Below are 27,731 nucleotides of genomic sequence, written 5' to 3' on the forward strand. Positions count from 1 at the left end.
GGTTTTGGATTAAGGAATATTGCCATAGGTAAAGAAAAATACTGTGTAATAATAAAGAGGTTGATTTGTCAAAAAGACATAACAATCTAAATGTGTATGCAAAACAGAGATTCAAAATATGTGAAACAAAATGAGATATTGAAAGGAGAAATAGACAAATTGACATTTCTACTTAGTGACTTCAATACTCTTTTCACAATAATTGATACAGTAAATGAACAGAAAATCATAAGGGTATGGAAGACCTGAAAACACTGTCACCCAGCTTTATTTGATTAACATTTATAGAATATTCAATCCAACAAAATGCACTCTTTTCATGTGCACAGAAACATTCAGCAAGATAGACCATATTCTAGCCATAAATTCAGGCCAAATCTTAATAAATTTAAAAGGACTGAAATCAAACAAAATATGTCCTCTGACTAAAATGGTATAAACCTAGAAACTAATAACAAATATATCTGGAAAATTTCTCAAATATTTAGAATTTCCTCAAATATTTGTAAATTAAACCACACATATCTAAACAACCCACAGGTCAAAGAAGAAGTTATAAAGGAAATTTTAAAATATTTTACATAGAATACATATGGTAATACATTATATTTAAATTTGTGGGATGCAGCTAAAACAGTGCTTTGAGAGAAATTTCTGGCATTAAGTGATCTAAGCTTCAACATTATGGGACTATAAAAAGAAGAAAAAATTAAAACCAAAGAAAGCAAAATGATAGAAGTAGTGAAGATAAGAACAGACATCAGTGAAATTGTATACAGAATAACTATAGAGAAAATTAATGAAACAAAACCAGGTTCTTTGAGATTAATATAATTGACAAATATCTAGCCAGAATGATCAAGGGGAAATAAAAAGAGATAAGTCACAAATTTTATGCCCCCAAATTCAAGAACTTAGATGAAATAGACCAAGTCTTTAAAAGACCTAAACTCCCAATATTCTGTCAAGAAGAAATAATCTGAATAGCATTGCATTTATTAAGAAAGAAATTGAATTTTTAAAAAGCTTTCAACAAAGAAAATTGTGGGCCCATATCGTTTCATTGGCAGATTTTACCAAACATATAAGTAAGAAATAATACCAATTATATACCAACTCTTCAGTAAAATAAAAGAGGAGGAACTATTTCTCAACTCATTTCATAAGGTTAGTGTTACCCCAATACAAAAATCAGACAAAGAACAGCCATTATAAGAAAATAAAAGTACAGACCAATATCCTTCGTAAACATAGAATCAGAAATCTTTAACAAAATATTGGCAAATTGAAGCTAACAATATATAAAAAAGATCAAGTGGTATTTATCCTGATAATGCAAACTGGTTTTACATTCAAACGTATTCCTCAGACTAAATAAGAAAGACCACTGGGGAAGACAACAGAATAGGAGGACCCTAAGTTCACCTTGTCCCATACATGTGACTAGATAATAACCACATCAGTGTGAATAACCCAGGTAACCACCTGGTACAAGACTGGTACAAGAAACTCTCCACAGCTAAATATAGACAACAAGACACATCAAATAGGGTAAGAAGGGCAGAGATGTGGTCAGGAGCTAAATGGACCTGTGGGATTGTCCAAGGGAAGGAAGAAGCTATGGCCTTTTGAAGCAGGGAGAGAAAGAGACTTTCACACCAGGGAGCCCACATAGAGAAGACAAATCCCCATGACAAATGGCTTTGAAAACCAGGGGGGCCATTTGTGAGGTTATTTTTTAATGTTTATTTATTTAGTGTGTGTGTGTGTGTGTGTGTGTGTGTGTGTGTGTGAGAGAGAGAGAGAGAGAGAGAGAGAGAGAGAGAGAGAGGAGGAGGAGGTAGGGGAGTAGCATAGGGAGAGAGGGAAACACAGAATCTGAAGCAGGCTCTAGGCTCCAGAGCCTGACACGGGGCTCAAACCCACAAACTGCAAGATCATGACCTGAGCAAAAGATGGACGCTTAACTGACTGAGCCACCCAGGCACCCTTATTCTGTGAGTTCTTAAAAAAATCAGGGTTTAAAGCCTGGAACTTTAAAAATCAGCAGGATCATGAGAGAGCAGGGAGGCTGAGAGGAAACTGAGTCACTGCCCTTAAAGACATAGCACAACAAACAAGCCTACAAAGATACAGTATAGAAGCCACAGTTTGATAAATACCTGGGGTATACAGGAGGGAGATTTGTTTACTAATCCCAGAGCATGTGTTGGAGGAGCAGGGATCTTTGGGAGACTTCTCCAGGAACAAAGGAGCTGGTGGGCACCATTTCCCTCCCCCACCCCCTAACATAAACACACAGACACCTGAGGAAATTACACTGTGACAAAACATGACACTGAACTTGCTAGCAGTGCATCCAACCCACATGTTCTCCTGTGGACATTCCCACCCTCCAGTCAGGCTTCAGCTCCAGGTCCCTTCCCACAGCAGACCCATGCAAACTTTGCTAATACAGCAACATATTTCTGCAGATCCACCCCCTTCAACCCAGCAGCAGCAAGACCTCTCCTTATGGCACTGTACAGCCCACCGTTATGTTCTGCTGCAGATCAGTTCTGCTGCATCTCTGGCAGACACCAGATCTGACTCAACATAAGCTCAAGACAGCCCCATATTGGCCCACTAACAACACATAGAACAAAACATTCCCACAACAGGCAGAGAGCCATAGAAGATGACTGAACTGAAGGCAAACGTGGCTCAACCACAATAGCAGGGTGCATGCAGCACACATAGGAGACATCCGTGAAGAGCCGGGTTCCAGTGAACAGGGGACACTGCACTGCAAGGCACTAAAGGACCTTTTCTTCATAAGGCCACTACTTTCAAGAGCAGGAGATGTAGCTGATTTTCCTGATGCATAGAAAGAGACACAGAGAATTAGACAAAATGACGAGACAGAGGAATATATCCCACATAAAAGAAAAGGACAAAATCACAGCAAGAGACCCAAATGAAATTGGAGGTAATAATATGCCTGATAGAGAATTTAAAGTCAAGATCATTAAGATACTCAATGGCCTTTTCTCAACAGTGGAGGACATCAGTGAGATCCTTAACAAAGAGATGGAAAACATAAAAAAGAACAAATCAGAGATGAAGAACTCAATAAATGAAATTAAAAATACACTAGATGGAATAAGTAGTAGACCAGAGGAAGCAGAAGAATGGGTTAGGGACCTGGAGGACAAAGTAATGGATACTCATCAAGGTGAACAAGAGAGAAAAGTAAAAAATGAAAATAGACTTAGGGAACTGAGTGACACCATCAAATGTAAGATTCACATTCTAGGGATCCCAGAAGGAGGAGAAAAGGGGGGCAGAAAATTTATTTGAAGAAATAACAGCTGAAGACTTCCCAAATCTAGAGAATGAAACAGAAATCCAGGTCCAGGAGGTACAGAGAGCTCCCAACAAAATCAACCCAGGGAGGTCCACACTAAGACACATGGTAATTAAAATGGCAAATATTCCTCAGAATAGAGGAAAAACGAAAAGTTTCCCAGACAAACAAAAGTTAAAGGAATTCATGACCACTACAACAGCCTACAAGGAATGTTAAAGGAAGTCTCTGAGAGGAAAGGGAAGACTATAAGTATTAGTAAGAAAAGTCAGAAACTCAAAAGCAGTAAAAATAAGTATAGGTATAAAAATCACTCACGAGCTTCACAAAATAAAAGGATGTAAAGTATGACACCATATACCTAGAACATAGGTGGAGAAGAGTGAAGAATGGGTTCAAACTTAGGCAACTGTGAACTTAATATAGCCTGCTATATGCATAAGATGTTATATACAAACCTAATGGTAACCACAAATGAAAAACCAGCAATAGATACACAAAACATAAAGAGAAAGGGATCCAAATTTATCACTAAAGAAAGCCAGTTTATCATGAGAGAAGAGAGCAAGGAAGAATAGAACAGAGCAGAGTTACAAAACATGGCCATAAAACAAGTAACAAAGTGGCAATATGTACATACCTATCAATAATTACTTTTAATGTAAATGGACTAAATGCTCCAATTAAAAACACAGAGTGATGGAATGGATTAAAAAAACAAACAAAAACCAATATGTATCTATATCCTGCTTAGAAGGTACTCACTTGAGACCTAAAGACACATGCAATTGAAAGTGAGGGGAGGGAGAAACATTTATCATCGAAATGGAAGTGATAGGAAAGCAATACTTATATTGGACAAAACAGACTAAAACAATGACTTTAACAAGAGGCAAAGAAGGACACTATATAATCATTAAGGGGACAATCCAACAAGAAAATATAACTATTGTAACTATTTATGCACTCAACATGGTAGCGCCCAAGTACATAAAACAGTTAATAACCAACATAAAGAAAGTATTCAATGATAATAAAATGATAGTAGTGAACTTCAACACTCCACTTATGATGGTTAGGTCATACAGACAGAAAATGAACAAGGAAGCAGTGGCTTTGAATGACATATTGGACCAAATGGATTTAACAGATATATTAAAAACATTCTGTCTCTGAACAGCAGAATACACATTCTTCTCAAGTACACACAGAACATTCTCCAGAACAGATCACATATAAGGCCACAAAACAAGTCTCAACAAATTCAAAAAGATCAAAGTCATACCATGCATCTTTTCTGACCACAATGCTAGGAAACTAGAAATTGATCACAAGAAAAAATCTGGAAAAAACACAAATACATGGAGGTTAAATAACATGCTAATACACAATGAGTGAGTCAACCAAGAAATCAAAGAGGAAATGAAGAAATACATGGAGACAAATGAAAATTAAAACACAGTGGCCCCAAATCTTTAGGATGCAGCAAATGCAGTTCTAAAAGGGAAATTTACAGAAATACAGGCCTACCTCAAGAAGCAAGAAAAATTTCAAATAAAAAGACCTTATACTTAAAGGAGCTAGAAAAAATACACACACACACACACACACACACACACACACACAAACCAGTAGAAGGAAGGAAATAATAAAGATTAGAGAAGAAATAAAGGAATTAGAAACATGTATATATATACATATACATATACACACACATAAAACAGATCAGTGAAACCAGGATCTGGTTCATTGAAAAGATGAACAAAATTAAGCAGCTTTTAGTCAGAGTCATAAAAAGAGAGAGAGAGGACTCATTAACAAATGAAATCAGAAATGAAAGAAGAGAAAAAACTACCACCACCAGAGAAATATAAAGGATTATAAGAGAATATTATGAAAAAATTATATGCTGCTAATTGGACAACCTAGAAAAAAATGGATAAATTCCTAGAAACATATAACTACCCAAAGTTTAATCAGGAAAGAATTGAAATTTTGAACAGACTGATTCAATGAAATTGAATGAAACCAATGAAATTGAATCAGTAATCAAAAAACTCCCAATAAACAAAAGCTCAAGAGCAGATGGCTTCACAGGTGAATGCTGACAAACATTTAAAGAATTAATACTTATTCTTCTCAAAGTATTTCAAAATATAAAAGAGGAAGAAAAGATTCCAAATGCATTCTATGAGACCAGCATTACCCTGTTACCAAAACCAGATAAAGACACTACAACAAAAGAGAACTACAGGCCAATATCTCTGATGAACATATGCCAAAATCCTCAACAAAATATTAACAAACTGGGGCACCTGAGTGGCTCCGTCAGTTAAGTGCCCAATTCTTGTTTTCGGCTCAGATCATGATTACATGGTTCTTGGGTTTGAGCCACATGTCTGGCTCTGCACTGTGTGGAGCCTGCTTGGGATTCTCTCTCTCCCTCTCCGTGCCCCTGCTTTTGCTTTCTCTCTCTATTTCTTTCAAAATAAACAAATAAATAAATAAATAAATAAACTTTATTTTAAAAATTAGCAAACCAAATCCAACAATACATTTAAAAAATCACTCACCACAATCAAGTGGGATTTATTCCTGGGATGGCAAGGGTGGTTCAATATTCACAAATCAATGTAATATGTCACATCAATAAGAGAAAGGATGAATATCATATGATCATTTAAATAGATGCAGAAAAAGCACTTGGCAAAGTAAAACATCTATTCGTGATAAAAACCCTCAATAGAGTAGGTTTAGAGTGAACATGCCTCAGCATAATAAAGGCCATATATGAAAAACCCATACCTAACACCATACTCAATGGTAAAAAACTGAGAGCTTTTCTCCTAAGATCAGAAACAAGACAAGGATGTCCACTCTCACTATTTTTATTAAATAGGAATAAAAAGGAATAAAAGATATCCAAATTGGTAAGGAAGAAGTCAAACTTTCACTATTTGCAGATGACTATATGGAGAAAACCCAAAAAACTCCACCAAAAAAACCACTAGAACTGATATATGAATTTAGTAAGGTCACAGGATACATAGTCAATGTACAGAAATTCACTACATTTCTATACACTACTCATGAAAAGGCAGATAGAGAAATTAATTAAATAATCCTATTTACAATTGTAACAAAAAGAATAAAATACCCAGAAATAAACTTGATTAAGGAAGTAAAAGGCATCTACTCTGAAAACTATAAAACATTGATGAAAGAAACTGAAGACAACACATACAAATGGAAAGATATTTCCTTGCTCATGGATTGGACAACAAATATTGTTAAATGGCCACAGTACTTAAAGCAACCTACAGATTTAATGCAATCCCTATCAAAATACCAATAGTATATTATGCAGAACTAGGACAAATAATGCTAAAATTTGTATGGAACCACAGAAGACCCTGAATAGCCAAAGCAACCTTGAAAAAGAATGAAACTGAAGGTATCACAATTACAGATTTCAAGATATACTATAAAGCTGTAGTAATCAAAACAGTGTGGTCCTGGCACCAAAATAGACACATACATCATTGGAAGAGAAAAGAGAGTCCAGAAATAAACTCACAATTATATGCTCAGTTGTCTTCGACAAAGCAGGAAAGAATATCCAATGGGAAAAAGATGGACCTAAGTATGAAGCTTAATGGCATAAAAATCCTAGAAGGGAGCTTAGGCCATAACTTCTCTGACTTTGGCTGTAGCAACATTTTTGCAGATATGTCTCCTAAGGCAAAGAAAATAAAAACAAAAGTAAACTATTAAGACTACATCAAAATAAAAAACTTTTCACAGCAAAGGAAACAATCAACTAAACTATAATGCAACTTGTGGAATGCGCTATTTGCAAATAACATATTTGATAAAGGGTTAATATCCAAAACATATAAAGAATTTATTCAACTCAACACCAAAAACAAAAACAAAAAACAAAAAATCCAATTAAAAAGTAGCACAAGACATGAACAGATATTTCTGCAGAGAAGACATACAGATGGTTAATAGAATATGAAAAGATGCTCAATGTCACTCATCATCAGGGAAATGCAAATCAAAACCACAATGACATATCACCTCACACCTGTCAGAATGGCTAAAATCAAAAACATGAGAAACAACAAGTGTTGGCAAGGATGCAGAGAAAAAGGCACATTTGTGCACTGTTGGTGGGAATGCAAGCTGGTGCAGCCACTGAGGAATACAGTGTGGAGGTTCCTTAAAAAATTATACATAGAATTACCACATGATTCAGTAATTTCCACTGCTGGGTATTTACCTCCCCCCAAAAGAAAACACTAATTCAGAAAGATATATGCACACTTATATTTATTGCAGCATTCTTTACACTGTCCAAATTATGGAAGCAGCCCAAGTGTTCATCGACATAGGAATGGATAAAGAAGATATGGTGGATATACACAATGGAATGTTATTCCTCCATAAAAAGAATGAAATCTTTTCATTTGCAAAAACTAGATGGAGCTAGAGAGTCTAGTGCTAATTGAAATACGTCATCTAGAGAAAGACAAATACCATATGATGTTACCCGTATGTGGAATTTAAGAAGCAAAACAAACGAACAAAGAACAAAAGAAGCAAACCAAGAAACAGACTCTTAACTAGAGAGAACAAACTGATGGTTACCAGAGGGGAGGTGGTTGGGGAGATGGGTGAAATAGGTGAAGGGAATTAACAGTACATTCATTTATCATGATGAGCACTGAGTAATGTATAGAATTGTTGAATCACTATATTGTACTCCTGAAACTAACACAATACTGTTTGTTTACTAGAAATTTAAAGTTAAAAAAAGAAAGGAAGACTATGAGATTATCTCAACAGATGCAGAAAAAGCATTCAACAAAATTCAATATCATTAATGATGAAAACTTTGGCAAACTAGGGATACAAGAGAATTTCCATGGTTAGCCATGGAAGACTAAATGTTTTCCCCTTACATAAAGAACAAAGCAAATATGTTCATTTTAACTACTTCTATTCAATAGAACAGTAAATAAGGAACAGAAATAAAAGGCATCCAGATTGAAAAGGAATAAGTAAAATTGTCTGTATTCACACAGAACATGATTGTACATAAAATTCCAAAGAATCCACAAAAATATCACTGGAAATGATAAGTGTGTTTAACAAGGTTACAGAATACAAGATTAATTTAAAAAACTGTATTTCTGTATCCCAACAATGAACAAGTGGAAATTGAAATTTTAAAAAATAGTATTATTTACAGCAGTGCCCCCAAACCATGTAACAATTAGGTATAACTCTAATATAATATATGTAAGATCTGCATGCTAAAAACTTCAAACCAGTGATAAAATAGATCAAAGAATACCTGAATAAATACCTGAATAAATTGAGATACTTGCTGTGTTCATGGTTTACAATATTCATTGTTGTTAAGATGTCAATCTGATGTCTAGAGTGATCTGTAGAATGAAGACAATACCAATCAAAATCCAGCAGGATTTTTGTGGAAATTAATAAGCTGATTCTAATATCTACTTGCTTGTAAGGTTGTTCTGAGGATCAAATGAGACAACCACATTTAAAGAGTTTACTGCAAAACCTAGCATGCAGCAAACAATAATATTAGCTATTATGACACAATTTTCCTTGTTCCCTTTGGCTAGTGGATATTTTTGAACTTAGACATTACATTTCCATATATATATATGTATATATATTGGCCATCAAAATATAGTTGTGACACATGAAAGCATATATATATACATGTATATATATACATACACACACACACACACACACACACACACACACACACTAAGAATTGTATCCTCTTAGGCATTCATTCTCATTCTCATTCATTGCTTCATTAATTCTACATATATTTTTTGAACACCTACTATGTACACAGCATTGTGGTAAACTGGGGGAAAAATGAATAAACAAACACTGTGACTTCTGTCTTCATAAAGTTTTCATTCCAGTAGCAAAATAGATATTAAAACGCTTTTTATACAAGTCTATAATTTTAAAAATGAAAAGTGTTTTAAAAAAGTAGAGAAGGGGCGCCTGGGTGGCGCAGTCGGTTAAGCGTCCGACATCAGCCAGGTCACGATCTCGCGGTCCGTGAGTTCGAGCCCCGCGTCGGGCTCTGGGCTGATGGCTCAGAGCCTGGAGCCTGTTTCCGATTCTGTGTCTCCCTCTCTCTCTGCCCCTCCCCCGTTCATGCTCTGTCTCTCTCTGTCCCAAAAATAAATAAACGTTGAAAAAAAAAATTTAAAAAGTAGAGAATACCATGAATGAGATAACTGGGAGATTTAACTTAGGCTGGAAGTCTTCCTTAACAGAGTAGCGCTTGAACTGAGGTAGGAGATAAGATGAGTGGTTTAGACAGAGGGACCTAGCCATAGGCAGTGAGAGAAGGCTAATATAGCTGGGTTTATGAAGAAGAGAGGAGTGCAAGAGGCTATTGAAGAGGAAAGCAAGGGCTAGATTAGTAGTCTTTTTTAGGAGTAATGACAAGCCATTGAAGGGTTTGTATCAGGGATATGGTGAAAGGAGGATTAATCCATCCATCCCTGCTTTTCATGTGTCACAACTATATTTTGAAGGCCAGTATGTATAAGTCACTAGGCTGATTGCTGAGAATTCAGCAATAAAGAAGCCAGACATAGGTTTAAGGCGAAGCTAATGAAGTTTAGACTTTGAGATGCATCAGTTGCAAAGGCCCTTGTGAATACTTGTAATGGGACAGGAAATCAGGTTGCAACCAGATGTGTTTCTATGTAAGCTTTTCTAGCAAATTGTCTAAAGAAGTTTCATAAGAGAGAGATCTTAATCTCTAAAGTGTCAATAATTCAATAAATCTTAAATAATATTTTCATTCTAAATAAATATACATTTATACATAATTTTGTATTTATAATTTATATTCTTGAAAAAAGCTCCCTGTGTTGTACTTGTTTCAGATCTTGCAAAACCTGGATCCACCCCTGATTGCAGCCTATAAGACTATCTTATAGTCTTACAGGGGAGGCAGATTAGTAACCAATTTCAGTATACTAAGACAAGTGCTATGGTAGAGGAAGGCACAGGACCCAGACATGTGCAGAGGTAGTGAAAGGCAGAGAAAATAGTACTTGAAGGTTATAAGAATTAGTGGGTATAAAATCAAGGAGAGGTACAGATCTCTTGGTAAAAATAAGGAAGTAGTAGGAGTATCTTTGGGCCAAGCTGAAAGTTAGTAGCTACTGGCTGCCATGGAAACACAAATTGACTTCGATCATGATTTTGAAGAAAATTATGAATTTGGACCCAACTAAAGGGAAAGAAAAATCTTTTATGGTTTTCCTCCATCTGTTCTGCCTATAACAAGGAAAGATCAAAGAATTAAGTAAAAGCTTGCCAGGAAGTAACAGAAGGCAGTCCCAGATAAGGCTGGTAGGAAAACCACTTAATTAAAGTCAATGCCTTGAGAGAGTAGGTCAGATAAATGGATTTTACCCTTAATATGTAGCATGCTTTGAAGTATAGTCGTATACCTTTCTTAGTAGTCAATACCCCCAAGAATATAAGCTTCAAAGTCCCCTTAGCACTAAAGATTTTAGATATTAATATTATTAATATTATTATTTTCTTTATTTTTTACATTCACAGATGCTGGTAAAAATTCAAACCTTACTGCAATATATAGAGTAAGACATGATCATCTACTTCTATCCCATCTAATTCCTAGGGTTAGCTGCCAGTATGATGGGTCTCTGGATATGTGAACATATATACTCATAAATGCACAGAGAGCTTTCAAAACCTCAAAATGGAGCCATATTGTACTTAGTTTATTAACTTGCTCTTTTTCACTCAATATCAATATCACCATGATATTTTCCCAGATATCATATACATATTTCTGTGAGTACAAATCAATCAATGTTAATTGTTTCTAGTGTTGTATTATATTCATGGTAGATATGTAACTTAATTTTTAAAATTTATGGAAAAAATTTTAAACATATGCAAAAAAACCCATTGGTTTGTACCCAAGGATTGTACAATGAACCCATCATTCAATTTTAGCAATTAACAACTCATGGCAATTTTATCTATACACTCACCCACTTTCCTATTCACTTATGAATAGACACTAAAGTTATGTCTAAGATTTTATTAAATAAATGCAACCATAGTAGATACATTTGTAAATGTATCTGTGCATGCATATTATCAAAACTTGAAACCCTAGAGCAGCAGCATGAGTGTCAATTGGGATATTCTCTGATAGAAGAGTCACCTGGGAAGGTAGATATCTGGATTATACTACATTGCAAAAGAAAAACTAAGCAGAAAACAAAAATCTGGAAGTTAGCTGTTTTGTAGAGCTGGAGGCTTGGAATGGAAATCAGTCATTAGAGATAAATGTTCTCAGTTAAGATAAACTCTATCTTTCAAGTTAAGCTAGTAAACTGGAACTTCAGAGCTATGTAGCTAGGACACTAATTGAAGATTATCAAGACTGGAACTTTATGGCACCTTTGAAGATCTCTCTAAATGTAATAATGGGAATATAGTTTTTTATCTAGAGACTGTAAAATTAGGGATATGTGAGCTGTATTTGAGAGGGCCCAGATTGCTCTCAGATTTTGTTGGTGTGATTTCTCTGAAGATTATCAGATGTTTGCATTATTCAGACCTAGTTATATATAACATGCTTTACTAATAAAGAGGACTTTGTGTTTTCTGGCTCAGAAAAAGGATTTATGTCTTTTTAAGCTTCCCCAAGTGTTAGTTGAAGGGTTTCTTGATTCTCACTTAATTTCTAGAACAGTTCAGAATTCTGATTTCTTGACTAAACATTATATGCTAGAAATTGTATTTGATTGACCACATGAGCTGTTGTATTAATTAGCTTGTGAAATTGCAATGTCTCCTACTAGTGGAGTTGGGAAGAGTGTGGAGCAAATAAAAGAGATACTTCTAAGGAAGAATCACTCTTCTTTGGAGTTGAATTGGGTATAGGGGATGAGGAATGTACTGAGTGCCACCGAACTGTACACCTAAAAATGGTTAAAATGGTAGTTTTTATGCCGTATGTATTTTACTCCAATAAAGAAAAAAAATGGCAGGATTTTGAAAATATTAAAGCTAGGTTACAGGTACATGAGGATTCATTATATTCTATTTACTTTGTATACGTTTGAAATTTTTGATAAACAAAAGCTTTTTAAAATTTTTTTTTTAACGTTTTTATTTATTTTTGGGACAGAGAGAGACAGAGCATGAACGGGGGAGGGGCAGAGAGAGAGGGAGACACAGAATCGGAAACAGGCTCCAGGCTCTGAGCCATCAGCCCAGAGCCCGACGCGGGGCTCGAACTCACGGACCGCGAGATCGTGACCTGGCTGATGTCGGACGCTTAACCGACTGCGCCACCCAGGCGCCCCAACAAAAGCTTTTTAAAATTAAGATTCTTTTAGGGCAAATCTAATTTGTTATGTTATTGCAACATCTTTTCTGAGGCATGAGAGTTGGGGATACAAACTACATGTTACACCACAGTCACATGACAGTCTACTTATTTGAAAAATCAGTGGTGCTGTATCCATAGTGATGTTTTAATGACTTCTTTACCAGCATTCTGAGGCTCCCAACCTGAACTGTTTGCTCTCTGGTAGTGTCGATGTTGGGTAACTTTTGGAAAGTCAATTAACTTTAATCACTTAATTTTTTCCTCATTTGAAAACTAAGAGAACTGAACTGAATGACAGTCTTGTTTCTTCTTCATCTCTAAAATTCTACAGATTAGGTTTGATGGTTACTTTGGCACAAATAGAGACATAAAAATAAAAAGGGAAGTAGCAGTCTTATTGTATGTGCTAGGTCATATAGAGGGTTTGATTTCTGGATACCGTATTTTAAGATATACATTGATGGAGAAAACTAAAACCGGAGAACGACCATACTTCATGCCCTCATGATCCAGTGATCTCATTAAATTCATGTTATAGAACTTCTTGCTTAATCCCTACCCACTCTCATTCCTTCTGTTTTCTGTACAGGCTTTAGATTTGCTGGTCTTTTTCTTCTCCATCATTCCTAGTGACAAAATTTCAAACCACACCTTTCTTGTTTGTCTGTTTTTAGCTAGTATTTATGGCAAAATAAATACACTACGCTCCATGATGCTCGAAGGGAAGCTCCATTACAGTGGAGACCCTTGCAGTTGCCACTGGGTGTGCACTCATTTCAGTTTCATATGTGCTCAGCAACTCCTTTTCACATTGCTTATTATGTAAGAGCCACTTATTTATTTACCTAAATATTTAGTTTGTTTCATTTAAACTATATACATTTATATTTGTTGGAAGTTTTTATTTGTTGGAAGTTTGTTAACATATCTTTTTCCTTATTAATAATTCACATTCTGTTTCCCATCTTTCTTCTTTAATGTAGTGGCTTCTGAGGTTTTCCTAAAGCCCTATATTCAGGGTTTGAGCAAGGGGGAAAGCCTTCTTGCATTTGCATTTAAGTCAGGATTTGTCAACATTATACTTCTGTTTTTAGAATTGACATTGTATTTTTGCTGCCATCTAAAACATGAATATACATTGATCTTTCCCTAGCAAAAATACATTTTTTTCATCCTATCTCCATTGCATATTAGTAATGGAACAAACTGATGTTGTGTACCTCCTGATATACTACATTAAAAAGGATAAACTTCATCACCTGCATAACCTGAATCTAATCTCAAGGAAACATCAGACACACCTAAATTTAAGGACATACTATGAAACAAATGGCTGGTACTTTTTTAAAATATCAATGTCATGAAAGGCAAAGAAAGAATGAGGAACAGTTCCAGATTAAAGGAGACTAAAGAGGCATGAAAATTAAATGAAATATGTGATCCTGGGTTGGACGTATAAAATTTCTATAAAGAACATTTTGGGGACCATTAGCAAAATTTAAGTAAAGTCTATAAATTAGATAATATTAAATCAATGTTATATTCTGATTTTGATAGTTATTGGATATGTTAGTGAAATTTTCTTCATTTTGATAATTGTACTTTCACAATTGTCATTGATCTTAGGAAAAACACACTAAAACATTTAGGAGTTTAAACAAATAAAGCACTTCACAGTTTTTGAGGTCTTCCGTGTATAACTTCATGATTTAGCAGTCCCAGTCTGCCTCTTGGATCTCTTATAACTCATGAGCTACCTCCCACTACCTTTCATTAGGGTTCAACGTCCTTGTCTCTCTTTTGTTCCTCAAAATTTTCAAGCTTGTTCTGCCTCAAAACTTTTATACTTGCCATTTTCTCTGCCTGTAACATTCTTTTTCCAGATCTGTGTATGGTTGGCCCTGGCCCAAATGTGAAACTGCCTGACCTCACCTCAAGGCAGAGTCTCTGACTACTCACACAAAAGTCGTTATCCACCCAGTCTCAATTACATTAACCTGATTTATTGTCTTCATAGAACTTCCCACTATCTGAATTTATCTTGTTTACTACCTGTCATCTCCCTTACTCCCATTGTTCTTTTTCTACCTATTTAGAATATAGGTCCATGAAAGCAGGGAATTAGTTTATCTTAGCTTGCTATAAACCCATTGTCTATAATGATACCTGACACATAGCAGGTGCTCAGTAATATTTGTCAAATGGATGAATGCATTTTTATGTACAAAGACCAGAGATGAATAGCAGAAGAACAAGAAACCAATTGTAGGGAGTGATATTTTGTATAAGTACAAATTTATTTAACACCACTAGCCCAGTTGATTTTATACTAAAAAGTGTCCATGACTCCAAAAGAGTTAACACCTAAAGTGCTATCTGCTATAATGATAGTAGTGATTGGTTACTTTCTACCTATAGCAGAGGCCTGAGGAGCTAGGACATGATGTAAGGATTAGGGAGAATAGTTTCCAAACTTAATTGGTATGACAGGGGAGAATGTCTGAAATCCAGACTATCCTGGGGTATTCGTGAAGCCTGTTGATATGTCCCAGAGAGAGGAGGGGACTCCAGGCTGGTGGAAATAGGGCCTTCACATACTTTGAGAACACCCTGGGCCTGAGGGCTCATCCTAATGAAAGATTTTACATTCCAGTTATTTTTTTGTGTGAAGTGGGCATGTCATTATTACTTTGCCACATTTTGAGACGTGCTGGAGAAGAGCTAAGTCAAGCATTTGTTTAATAAAGGCACTAAGTAACAACATTCCTCATTTCATCTTCTTTCGACCTTTTCAAAGCCCTTCTTCAAAGCTCTTCTCTGTGAGGCTGTATTTACTCCATATTAAATGTCTCTCTGAGTAAATTCTTTGGGTAAGGGCCAGTCTTCATGGTGTTCTTGCTAATGCAAGACTTTCGAGTTATCTATAAATGACAGGTCTCCTTTGTACAGTTGGTTGGAACAGTAACCACCACTCTGACCCCCGGGTGGCAGGAACCATTTCCCATTCTTGATTTTTTGTCAGAATTTGAAAGGAGCTGGGCTTCATTAGACTCTTTTAAATACATAAAAATGCCAACCACACTTTGCAGACATGATATTTTCAGACACTTGTGAGTTCAAAAATACCCTTTATTCTTTGCAATTCAGTAAAAAGGCTGTTTCCCCCATGGAGGCCTAGCCACAAAACAAGTTTGAAGTTTTCTTTTGTTTGACTTATATGGAGTTATTGGTGAATTAGCTATAGAAGCCCTTCTATGCTTTTCTCTGTTTGGGGTGGAGGAGGTAAATGGGAGAAACAAAGCTAAGACTGTCTTCATGTCATTCTTCTTTATGTTTAAAGGGATCAACACAGATTTTCACACAAATAGAGACACTGATCATGTTTTTTACCTTGATGATGAAAAAAAAGATAAAACAAATGGCTAATGATTGCACTTACTGGCTGAAAAGAAAACTGTTTTGAATTGTGTGGTTGAACTGTTTGTTTGTTCTTTTTTTTTTTTTTTTTTAGCAGAAGTCCTTATACACCCAAAATAGGCACAGGGTTTTTATCTCTTCAATGGTACATTAATTTATAAGTTCTTCTTTTAGGTTCAGCTCAGTGTCATACTCAGCTTTGTAAAAAGCATAGACGATAATGAGCATATTTTTTCCCATACTATTCTGGAGGCAGGTAAGTTTTAACTATTACCTATCTAAGATGCATGGAAAATAGTCAAAACAGGGGAATTTCAAAGAGCCATTCTCATTTTATGCATTCCAGAAAAAATAGATAAGTGGAAAACTTGAACTAGAAATCACATGAATGGGTATGGAATTAGGCATCAGAAAACTGGTTCATGGCTCTGTTTCTGTCTTTCTGTGACATGTGAGGCAAAGCTTGTGATCTGTCTAGGCCTCTATTCAAATATTCACTCTATGAGCAATATAAGATGAGAAATAGGTATGAAATTATTTTGAAAAGAAATAAGTGGTATAATATTGGGGGACTAATGGAATTGTTTAGTTAAGTAGAAGTATCTCTGCAACACAAATGCATTTGTGCTGTAGAGATGTGGTATGAGGCCAACTGCCATTTAACAAGTGCTTTGGTAAAATAATTGAAACGTATGAATAAGGCAAACAAACCCATGTTTGAGAAGGAGTTTCTTATAAGGAAAAAAATCCCTGGTTTCCCTTCTGTCTTTCAAAGCAGATGTGCTCAACACATAGTCTGTCTACTCTCACAGCACACTGTCAGTCCTCAACACCAGGCAGTCTGGTTTCCATTTCTAACAGTTTTAGTTTTCTTGAAGTTCAGTCGTTATCTGATTACCAAATCCAACAGCCTTCTGTTAAGACTTTGTACTGAATATCTGTGATAGCATTACATTTGCTCCCTCCTCCAAGTTCTAATGCCTGCCCCCCCAACTCCCTCCAATGAATTCCGATACTCGTTATGTCTTCATATTCTAAAGGGAAAACAATGACAAGCTGTGGGAAAATGGTAGAACATGAAACATAAGCTATATGTGAAGTTGTGAAGCATAAGATATTCTCTTTGTTCTATGACAATAAAAAATTTGCAGAATCTTTGATAGAAACTCAGAAAAAAAGGAACTATGAGTGCCATCTTGTGGCAAGGCATGCCCTGCCACATACAATTTGACATACCTCACAGTCCACGGTACCACCCATCCCCCTGCCCCTCAGATATTTTAGCTGTGTTCTGCTTTTCTGTGTCATTTGACACTGGAGTACATTCTTTTGTGAAGATTTATTATCCCTAGTCCCTAAGTCACTGAAGTAATTTTCAGTCTTTATCTTCCTTTATCTATATTCTCTACTTTTCAAGGTTCTCTATCATCATCCTATTATTTTAAAAATCACCCCCTTCCTTATATCTCATTACTATTACTTCATTTTGGCTCTTGAATCATTCTGTGACTTCCCCTTATCTCTTCATGACAATTCTACCTACTTCTCTCCTGACAATTTTGGCTTTACTCTAAGACTCAGTCTTTAGTATAGAGTTGCCAGATAAAAACAAGACACCCTGTTAAAATTTGAATTTCAAATAGACAACAAATAATTTGTTAGCATAAGTATGCCCCAAATACTACACGGGACAGGTTTCTATTAATGAAATAGCATTATTTGTATTTGTATTTGATAAATCTGGCAATTCTATTAGCCTTCTCTTCTTTTCTCATTTGTGGTATTATTTGGAGATATATTGCTCAGGTTTCCCTTCAGAGAAGTACTTGTCACGTAGATTTGGGAAGTGATGCCAGCAGACAGCCTCTAGCTGTCAACTCCTTTAGGATTCTCCTTACTCAAGGTCAGTGCTTCTCAGGACAGCCTCACATTAGTGACTGAATGAAGTGGGGGTATAAGGCCCAACCATTTTGGTCTGATGCAGGACAACTCTGACAGCCAATATTTGCCTCAGAGCTCCCCATCAGGTTGGCTGAGGCATTTCCAGCTTGCACTGCAGTTTAACTTCTTCCTCTGTCCAATCCACTTACTTCCTTTTCTTTCGAAAGTACTGATCCTTAATAAACATCCAGACTTTGTCTCAGCTTCTGCTCTTGAAAAACCCCACCTGCAACACTTATCTCTGAAGGAACTCATTTCTGTGTCTTCTGCTATGAGCCCTCCAACTATGTTGATTTTTCCCAAGTATGTGTCTATGGATAGGTCTTTCATACTTGAATTCACAGCTGCATCTTATTACCTCTCTACTTGAAAGTCTGACTGTTTTCCAGACAGAACTAAACTTGACTTTCTATTCATCCATCCAACAAATATCTCTTGAGTGCCTACCATGTTCCAAGCACTGTATCACTGGGGATACAACAATGAAGCAAACACACATATACATACCCAGCCCTCATGGAGGACATTCTACTGGGGAAGAGAGAAAATAAATAAGATAAATATATAAAATGCATTATAAATTATAGAGTGACAAGTTCTAAAAGAAAGAAAGAAGGATGGGAAGTGTGTATGTGTATGTTGGGTTTTTCTGTGGAGAGGGGGATAGGAAATTTTAGATATGGTAGCAAGGGGAGGTGTATTAACCAAAATAGCCTATGCTGTACTGTAGTAATAAATCTAAATATCAGTGGGTTAGCCCAACAAAAGTTTAGTTTTTGTTCAGAGGAAGTCTGATAGGTGATTCATTACTCCATCCAACAATTCAGGATTCCAGGCTTCCTCCATATTTTGATGCTACCCCATTGACATATAGCTTATAGAGATAGAGACAGATAGAGGTAGATCAATAGACAATAGGTGCCTTGACCTGAAAGTAACACATCACTCCTGCTCACATTCTCATTTTCAAAACTAAGTCATGTGTTACTACCCTTAACTATAAGGGAAGTAGGAAATGCCTTCCTGTCTGCCTAGAAAAGGGAAATGATGTGGTGATCATGCCATTTTTGTTTTCTGCTATAGAAGGCTTCACTGAAAAAGTGACATTTGAATAGACTTGCAGGAATTTTTCCAGAATTTTTTCTCTATTTCAAGATCTGTTCCAAATGTATTTTTACTTACAATTCTTTTCCTGTTGAAAACATGCATTTATCTTGTTTTTTCTTTCATTTTCTCTATCTAAACAATCAAAAGTCTAACTCTGCTCTATAGTATTGCAACAATGTACTATATTCTATTTTTATCCCTAGACCTAACCCACTCTCCAGTCCCCAATCCGTCTTCCATGTCACAGCTGGGTGAAAGTTCTAAAGCAAAAATTGTGTTGGTGTATGCTTTATTTAAAAATATTTTTTATTTATATGAGAAACCCAATTGTAACCATATATCCATGATTTTCCCACCAGTTACTATTATTTGCACATCTCAAAAGTTATAACAAAACACAAGACTGAATAAAATTCAGTACAAATGAAATACTTTCCAATAAAAATTTAATCGTCAGCACTAATTGATAAACACCTATTTTTCTGTGAATTAGAGATTTTCTATGCTTTGTGCTTGACTATGGTTTCATTACCTATATTAGCATTTTGCAAGCTTCCTTCAGCTCTTAAATTTTCTGTCTCTAATTTATAAGAAGGTATCACCTGTTTTCTGAGTACCTTGTAAATAGTTCTCAGAACGTCTTTTATAAATCTCCCTTTCGGCATCTACTATTTCTCTCTTTCCCTCTCCTTTTCTTCCTTATTTTTGTTCTTCTAAAGGAAACAATTTTAATTTTATGTAATTAAAAAAATTGCTCAGAGAGTTCCAACTTAAAGGAGGAAAAAAATGCCTTATGGGAAGTCACCTATGCTTGCAGCTAATGTTTGGCTGTCTAGTAAGTCTCTTCCAAATCAAGCAACTCTTACCCTTTTATGTCAGGTTATATTTTATTTTATTTTATTTTATTTTATTTTATTTTATTTTACTTAAATCCGAGTTAGTTAAAATATAGTGTAATAATAGTTTCAGGAGTAGAATTTAGTGATTCATCACTTACATATAACACCCAGTGCTCATCCCAACAAGTACCCTCCTTAATGCCCATCACCCGTTTAGCCCATCCTCCCACCCAGCACCCATCCAGCAACTATCAGTTTGTTCTCTGTATTTAAGAGTCTCTTATGGTTTGCCTCCCCCTCTGTTTTTACCTTATTTTTCCTTCTCTTTCCCAGTGTTCATCTGTTCTGTTTCTTAAATTTCACATATGAATGAAATCATATGATATTTATCCTTCTCTGACTTATTTCACTTGGCATAATACATTCTAGTTCCATCCACATTGTTGCAAATGGCAAGATTTCATTCTTTTTGATCGCTGAGTAATATATTCCATTGTGTGTATATACATAAATATGTATATGTATATACACCACATTTTCTTTATCCATTCACCAGTTGATGGACATTTGGGCTCTTTCCATAATTTGGATATTGTTGATAGTGCTGCTATAAATATTGGGGTGCATGTTCCCCTTCAAATCAGCATTTAAATTTTTTAAATGTTTACTTATTTTTGAGAGAGAGACAGACAGACAGACCATGAGCAGGTGAGGGGCAGAGAGAGAGGGAGACACAGAATCCAAAGCAGGCTTCAGGCTCTGAGCTGTCAGCACAGAGTCCAATGTGGGCCTCAAACCCATGAACCATGAGATCATGACCTGAGCCAAAGTCAGACGCTTAACCAACTGAGCCACCCAGGCACCTCCAAATCAGCACTTTTGTATCCTTTGTATAAATACCTAGTAGTGAAATTGCTGGGTTGAAGCGTAGCTCTATTTTTAATTTTTTGAACCTCCATACTGTTTTCCAGAGTGGCTGTACCAGTTTGCATTCCCACCAGCAGTGCAGAAGAGATCCTCTTTCTCCGCATCCTCACCAACATCTGTTGTTGCCTGAGTTGTTAATTTTAGCCATTCTGACAGGTGTGAGGTGGTATCTCATTGTGGTTTTGATTTGTATTTCCCTGATGATGAGTGATGTTGAGCATCTTTTCATGTGTCTGTTAGCAATCTGGATGTCTTCTTTGGAAAGGTGCCTGTTCATGTCTTTTGCCCAGTTCTTCACTGGATTATTTGTTTTTTGGGTGTTGAGTTTGATAGGCTCTTTATACATTTTGGATACTAACTAACCCTTTATCCAATATGTCATTTGCAAATATCTTCTCCCACTCCATCAGTTGCTTTTTACTTTTATTGATTGTTTCCTTTGCTGTGCAGAAGACTTTTATCTTGATGAGGTCCCAATAGGGACTTTTGTTTTTGTTTTTGCTTTTGTTTCCCTTGTACGTCCAGTGACATTTCAAGTAAGAAGTTGATGAAGCCATGGTCAAAGAGGTTGTTGCCTCTTTTCTCCTCTAGTATTTTGATGGTTCCCTGTCTTACATTTAGGCCTTTCATCCAATTTGAATTTATTTTTATGTGTGGTGTAAGAAAGAGGTCCAGGTTCATTCTTCTGCATGTTGCTGTCTAGTTTTCCTGACATCATTTTCTGAAGAGACTATCTTTTTTCCATTGGATATTCTTTCCTGCTGGGTTAAAGATTAATTGACTATACATTTGTGGGTCCATTTCTGGGTTCTCTGTTCTGTTCCATTGATCTATGTGTCTGTTTTTGTGCCAGTACCATACTATCTTGATGATTACAGCTTTGCAATACAATTTGAAGTCTAGAATTGTGATGCCTCCAGCTTTGGTTTTCTTTCTCAACATTACTCTGGCTATTCGGGTCTTTTCTGTTTCTATACAAATTTTTAGAAAGAAACGCATTGATAATAATAACAAAATAGTAGGGGACTTTAACACTCTACTTACAATAATGGACAAATCATCTAAGCAGAAAATCGGGAAGGAAACAATGGCTTTGAATGACACACTGGATGGGATGAATTTAACAGGTATGTTCAGAACATTTAATCCTAAAGCAACAGAATGCACATTCTTCTCGAGTGCACATGGAACATTCTCCAGAATAGATCACATACTGAGTCACAAATCAGCCCTCAACAAGTACAAAAGTTTCATATCATACCATGCATATTTTCAGACCACAACATTATGAAACTTGAAATCAATCACAAGAAAAAATTTGGAATACTTGGAGTTTAAAGAACATCCACTAAATAATGAATGGGTTAACCAATAAATTAAGGAGGAACTTTTAAAGTACATGGAAGCCAATGAAAATGAAAACATGACAGTCCAAAACCTCTGGGATGCAGCAAAGGCAGCCATAAGAGGGAAGTATATAGCAATCCAGGCCTACCTAAAGAAGGAAGAAATGTCCCAAATATACAACCTAACCTTATACCTAAAGGATCTGCAAAAAGAACAGCAAAGAAAGCCCAAAACCAGCAGAAGAAGGGGAATAATAAAGATTAGAGTAGAAATTAATGATATCAAAACAAACAAACAAACAAACAGTAGAACAGATCAAGAAACCAGGAACTGGTTCTTTGAAAGAATTAACAAAATTGATAAACCTCTAGTCAGATTTATCAAAAAGAAAAAAGAAAGGACCCAAATAAATAAAATCACGAATGAAAGAGGAGAAATCGGGGGCGCCTGGATGGCTCAGTCAGTTAGGCATCTGACTTTGGCTCAGGTCATGATCTCACAGCTTGTGAATTTGAGCCCTGCATCTGGCTCTGTGCTGACGGCTCAGAGCCTGGAGCCTGCTTTGGATTCTGTGTCTCCCTCTCTCTGCCCCTCCCCCACTCACATTCTGTCTCTCTTTCAAAAATAAATAATAAAACATTTAAAAAAATTTTTTTTAAAGTGGAGAAATCACAACCAGCACTGCAGAAATATAAACAATAATAAGAGAATATTATGAGCAATTATATGCCAATAAATGGGCAATCTGAAAGAAATGGACAAATTCCTAGAAACATATAAACTACCAAAACTGAGACAGGAAGAAATAGAAAATTTAAACAGACCCATAACTAGTAAAGAAATTGAATTAGTAATCAAAAATCTCCCAACATGCAAGAGTCCAGGGCTGGATGACTTTCCAGGGAAGTCTACCAAACATTTAGAGAAGAGTTAACACCTTTTCTTTTTAAGATGTTCCAAAAAATGGAAATGGAAGGAAAACTTCTGAACTCATTCTGTGAGGCCAACATTACCTTGATTCCAAAAACCAGACAAAGACCCCACTAAAAAGAAGAACTACAGACCAATTTCCCTGATGAACATGGATGCAAAAATTCTCAACAAGATACTAACAAACCAAATCTGACAATACATTAAAAGAATTATTCACATGACCAAATAGGATTTATTCCTGGGCTGTAAGGGTTGTTCAATATCTGCAAATCAATCAACGTGATACACCACATTAATAAAAGAAAGGATAAGAGCCACATGATCCTCTCAATAGATGCAGAGAAAGCATTTGACAAAATACAGCATCTTTTCTTGATTAAAAAAAAAACCCTCAAGAAGGTAGGAATAGAAGCATCATACGTCAAAATCATAATGGCCATATACAAAAGACCCACAGCAAATATCATCCTTAATGGGGAAAAAACTGAGAACTTTCCCACTAAGGTCAGGAACACGACAGGGATGTCTACTCTTACCACTGTTGTTCAACATAGTAAGTTCTAGCCCTAGCAATAAGACAACAAAAAGAAATAAAAGTCATCCAAATTGGCAAGAAAGAAGTCAAACTTTCACTCTTCGCAGAGGACATGATACCCTATGTGGAAAACCAAAAAAACTCCACCAAAAAACTTCTAGAACTGATACGTGAATTCAGCAAAAGTCGCAGGATATAAAATCAATGTACAGAATTTGGTGGCCTTTCTATACACCAATAATGAAGCCGCAGAAAGAGAAATCAAGGAATAGATCCCTTTTACAACTGCACCCAAAACCATAAAATACCAAGGAATAAGCCTAACCAAATAAGTGAAAGATCTGTACACTGGAAACTATAGAAAGTTTATGAAAGAAATTGAAGAAGACACAAAGAAATGGAAAAAAATTCCATGCGTATAGATAGGAAGAACAAATACTGTTAAAATGTCGATACTAGCCAAAGCAGTCTACACATTCAATGCAATCTCTATCAAAATAACACCTGCATTCTTTACATAACAAACAATTCAGGTCCCCTTGTTAGTAAAACTTTCTAAGTTAACTCCAATGGTTTGAACTTCAAGATAAATGTTTTTCCAGTATTACTACTAGAAGTACTACTAGTAGTGTTACTACTTTACTGAAGTTTTCCACTCAATAAAAGACTGGAACTGTGGAAAGCAGTACCCTTCCCGCATTTGTGTTCCCACTGCCCATATTGAATGAGCTGAATGATATGGGAGTGATCCTTCCTCTAGCTTTATTACAAATGATTCTAGCCCACCCAAGTGTCAGTTTCAATGTGTGGAAGGAACTCTGAGTCTTTTGCAAGAGAGAAAGAGGGAGAGATTGAATAATTTTTTTTTTTTTTAATTTTTTTTTTTTTCAACGTTTATTTATTTTTGGGACAGAGAGAGACAGAGCATGAACGGGGGAGGGGCAGAGAGAGAGGGAGACACAGCATCGGAAACAGGCTCCAGGCTCTGAGCCATCAGCCCAGAGCCCGACGCGGGGCTCGAACTCACGGACCGCGAGATCGTGACCTGGCTGAAGTCGGACGCTCAACCGACTGCGCCACCCAGGCGCCCCAAGAGATTGAATAATTTTAAGATATTCCTGTGTTAGTGATTTCAGGCACTGATCTTCCTCAGAGCTTTTCATGATTTATCTCTGCATCTAATAGGTAAGGGAAAATGAGACACTAAGAAGTGAATTTTTCTCCCTCATGGGCTACATTCATATCTGTGCATTTAATCACTGCCCCCTGAATCCATTTTCTTCCCAGTAACCAAAATTGAGATACTGCAACTTAAAATTCATCTCTCACTTAACATCTGTTTCACCATATCATTTAGATTTTCATATGTAATTTGATATAAATCCCAAGATGACACATTTTGGATTTTTGTTATAACATCAGTGAAGTCCATTAAACTTGACTGTGACTTGGAACTTTATACTTTATTTGACTTTTAAAACTTCTTTGAGATGATTTCTCTTAAGAGAAAAACCTCTTCTATACCAGAATATATCACACAATTCTCTTGTGATTTCTGGAGGCAACTTCTTAGATTCATGGACAGGGAGGGCAGAGAGCAGATGGACATTGGACATCTCCTGATTTAACAAACTGCCTTTTATAGATGAGCAAACTGAAGATCAGTGAGGATAAGGTACTTTCCCTAGTAGTCATCCTGGAAACAGAATCCTGATGACCTGACTCCCTGTGTGTAAAGATTTGGCCTTTGATGTTTTGTGTCTAATATTCTTGTATTAGGCATGCCTATGGCATAAAGGGCTACATCACATTTCTCTTGATTCAGACCACCCATCAAGAAATCCTGGTAACAGCGGGGCGCCTGGGTGGCTCAGTCGGTTAAGCGTCCGACTTCAGCTCAGGACATGATCTTGCAGTCTGCAAGTTCGAGCCCTGCGTCCGGCTCTGGGCTGATGGCTTGGAGCCTGGAGCCTGCTTCAGATTCTGTGTCTCCCTCTCTCTCTGCCGCTCCCCTGCTCATGCTCTGTCTCTCTCTGTCTCAAAAATAAATAAAAACATTAAAAAAAAAATCCTGGTAACACTGAGAGAACCTATGCCTCAAGGAAGTACAAGAAGTTAAATGTAGCTATAGCATAAAGAATAAAAAGGGGATATGACAAGGGAAGAGAAAGGATAGGGATCTTCATAAGGAATTTTCAGGTTGTTTTCCTAATGCAGCAAGGATTTTATTGAGGCTTGACATAGAGTTTTTAAAATTTTTTTTTCAACGTTTATTTATTTTTGGGACAGAGAGAGACAGAGCATGAACGGGGGAGGGGCAGAGAGAGAGGGAGACACAGAATCGGAAACAGGCTCCAGGCTCTGAGCCATCAGCCCAGAGCCCGACGCGGGGCTCGAACTCACGGACCGCGAGATCGTGACCTGGCTGAAGTCGGACGCCCAACCGACTGCGCCACCCAGGCGCCCCGACATAGAGTTTTTAAAAAATGTTTTATTTTATTGTGAGGCAGAGGAAAACTATAATATAGAGGACAAATAACAAATTAATAATGTTATTAGTACACAAAGCTTCAGCCATCCCATTTTTAAAAGGTTAATAAGTTTACTCTTTGCAGACTTCCAGTATCACATAATAATGCACTTTATTGGTCTGACTGCTATAAAAACTCTGGGACATAATTCAGTTAGGTTTTCCCTTATTTTTTCTCATTGCTAAAATGAAGCCAAAGATGTCATTTGGTTATTATGAGGATTCAATGAAAATCTGCTTGTTATTGTTTTCATATTCTTTTGTGTGAAAGAAAATGGCTGGCTTAAATTTAATTTGTCTGTTGAACTACCTAGCCACTTCCATATATAGCTTTTAAGTCTTGTGTTAACTTGCAATATGGTGCTTAATTAGGAATTAAGCCTGCCAAGGTGCTTGGGATCAAAGTAATTGGCTTTGATAATTCAACCTTAATGACCTCTCTACCATTTTTTTAATCTCTAAGAAATTCAAGTTGTTTTTGTAACATGGAATATATCTACTTGAAGAACTGTTTAGCAGTGGTGATTGGTTGCTTTCTGTCTCTTTTTTTCCCCTTACAATTTTTATTTTGAAAATTTAAAACCAGAAGGAACGTTGAAATATTAGATCCATCAGTTGTTTACATTTACTACATTTGCTTTCTTTCTGTTACCTGTCCATCTACTTATGTAATTTTTGCTGAATCATTTTTGTAGTAAACTGCAGACATCATATTTCATCACTAAATACCTTAGCATGCATCTCCTAGGAATAAGAACTTTCTCCTGCATAAACACAATACCATTACAAAACCTATGAAACTCAACATTTATTGATTCAGTATCATCTAATACATAGCTAATATTCTAGTTTTCCCTAATTATCCTAATAATGTCCACAGTAACTATTCCCACCCTTCTCCATCAATCCTGGATGCAAAGAAGGATCATGTTTACATTTAGTTTTCTTCTTTAGTCTTCCTTAATCTAGAACAGTTCCTTCAATTCTATTTTTGTCTTGTGACATTGACATTTTTGAAGAGTCTGAGCCAGTTTTCTTATAGAATGCACCTAAATCTGAATTTACCTGATTGTTTCCTTATGGTTAAATTCTGTTTAAATATGTTTGGCAAGACTGCTACACAGATGATGTGTAGATCTCCTTTGTAGAAAGCTTTCTGGGCGGTAGTATGGAGACAGGATTGAAGGGTGCTAAAGGGGAGTCTATGTTCTCAGTTTTTTGGGTGAATGATGTGGTGGCCTGAATTAGGGCAGAAGTGGGGACTAAGGAAGGGAAAATCTGAGAAAGGTTTAGAAGATGGACTTGATGACTAACTTTGGTTGTGGTAGGTGATAGAGAGGAAGGAACAT

The sequence above is a fragment of the Lynx canadensis genome, chromosome D2, assembly GCF_007474595.2.
Source record: "Lynx canadensis isolate LIC74 chromosome D2, mLynCan4.pri.v2, whole genome shotgun sequence".
Lineage (NCBI taxonomy): Eukaryota > Metazoa > Chordata > Mammalia > Carnivora > Felidae > Lynx > Lynx canadensis.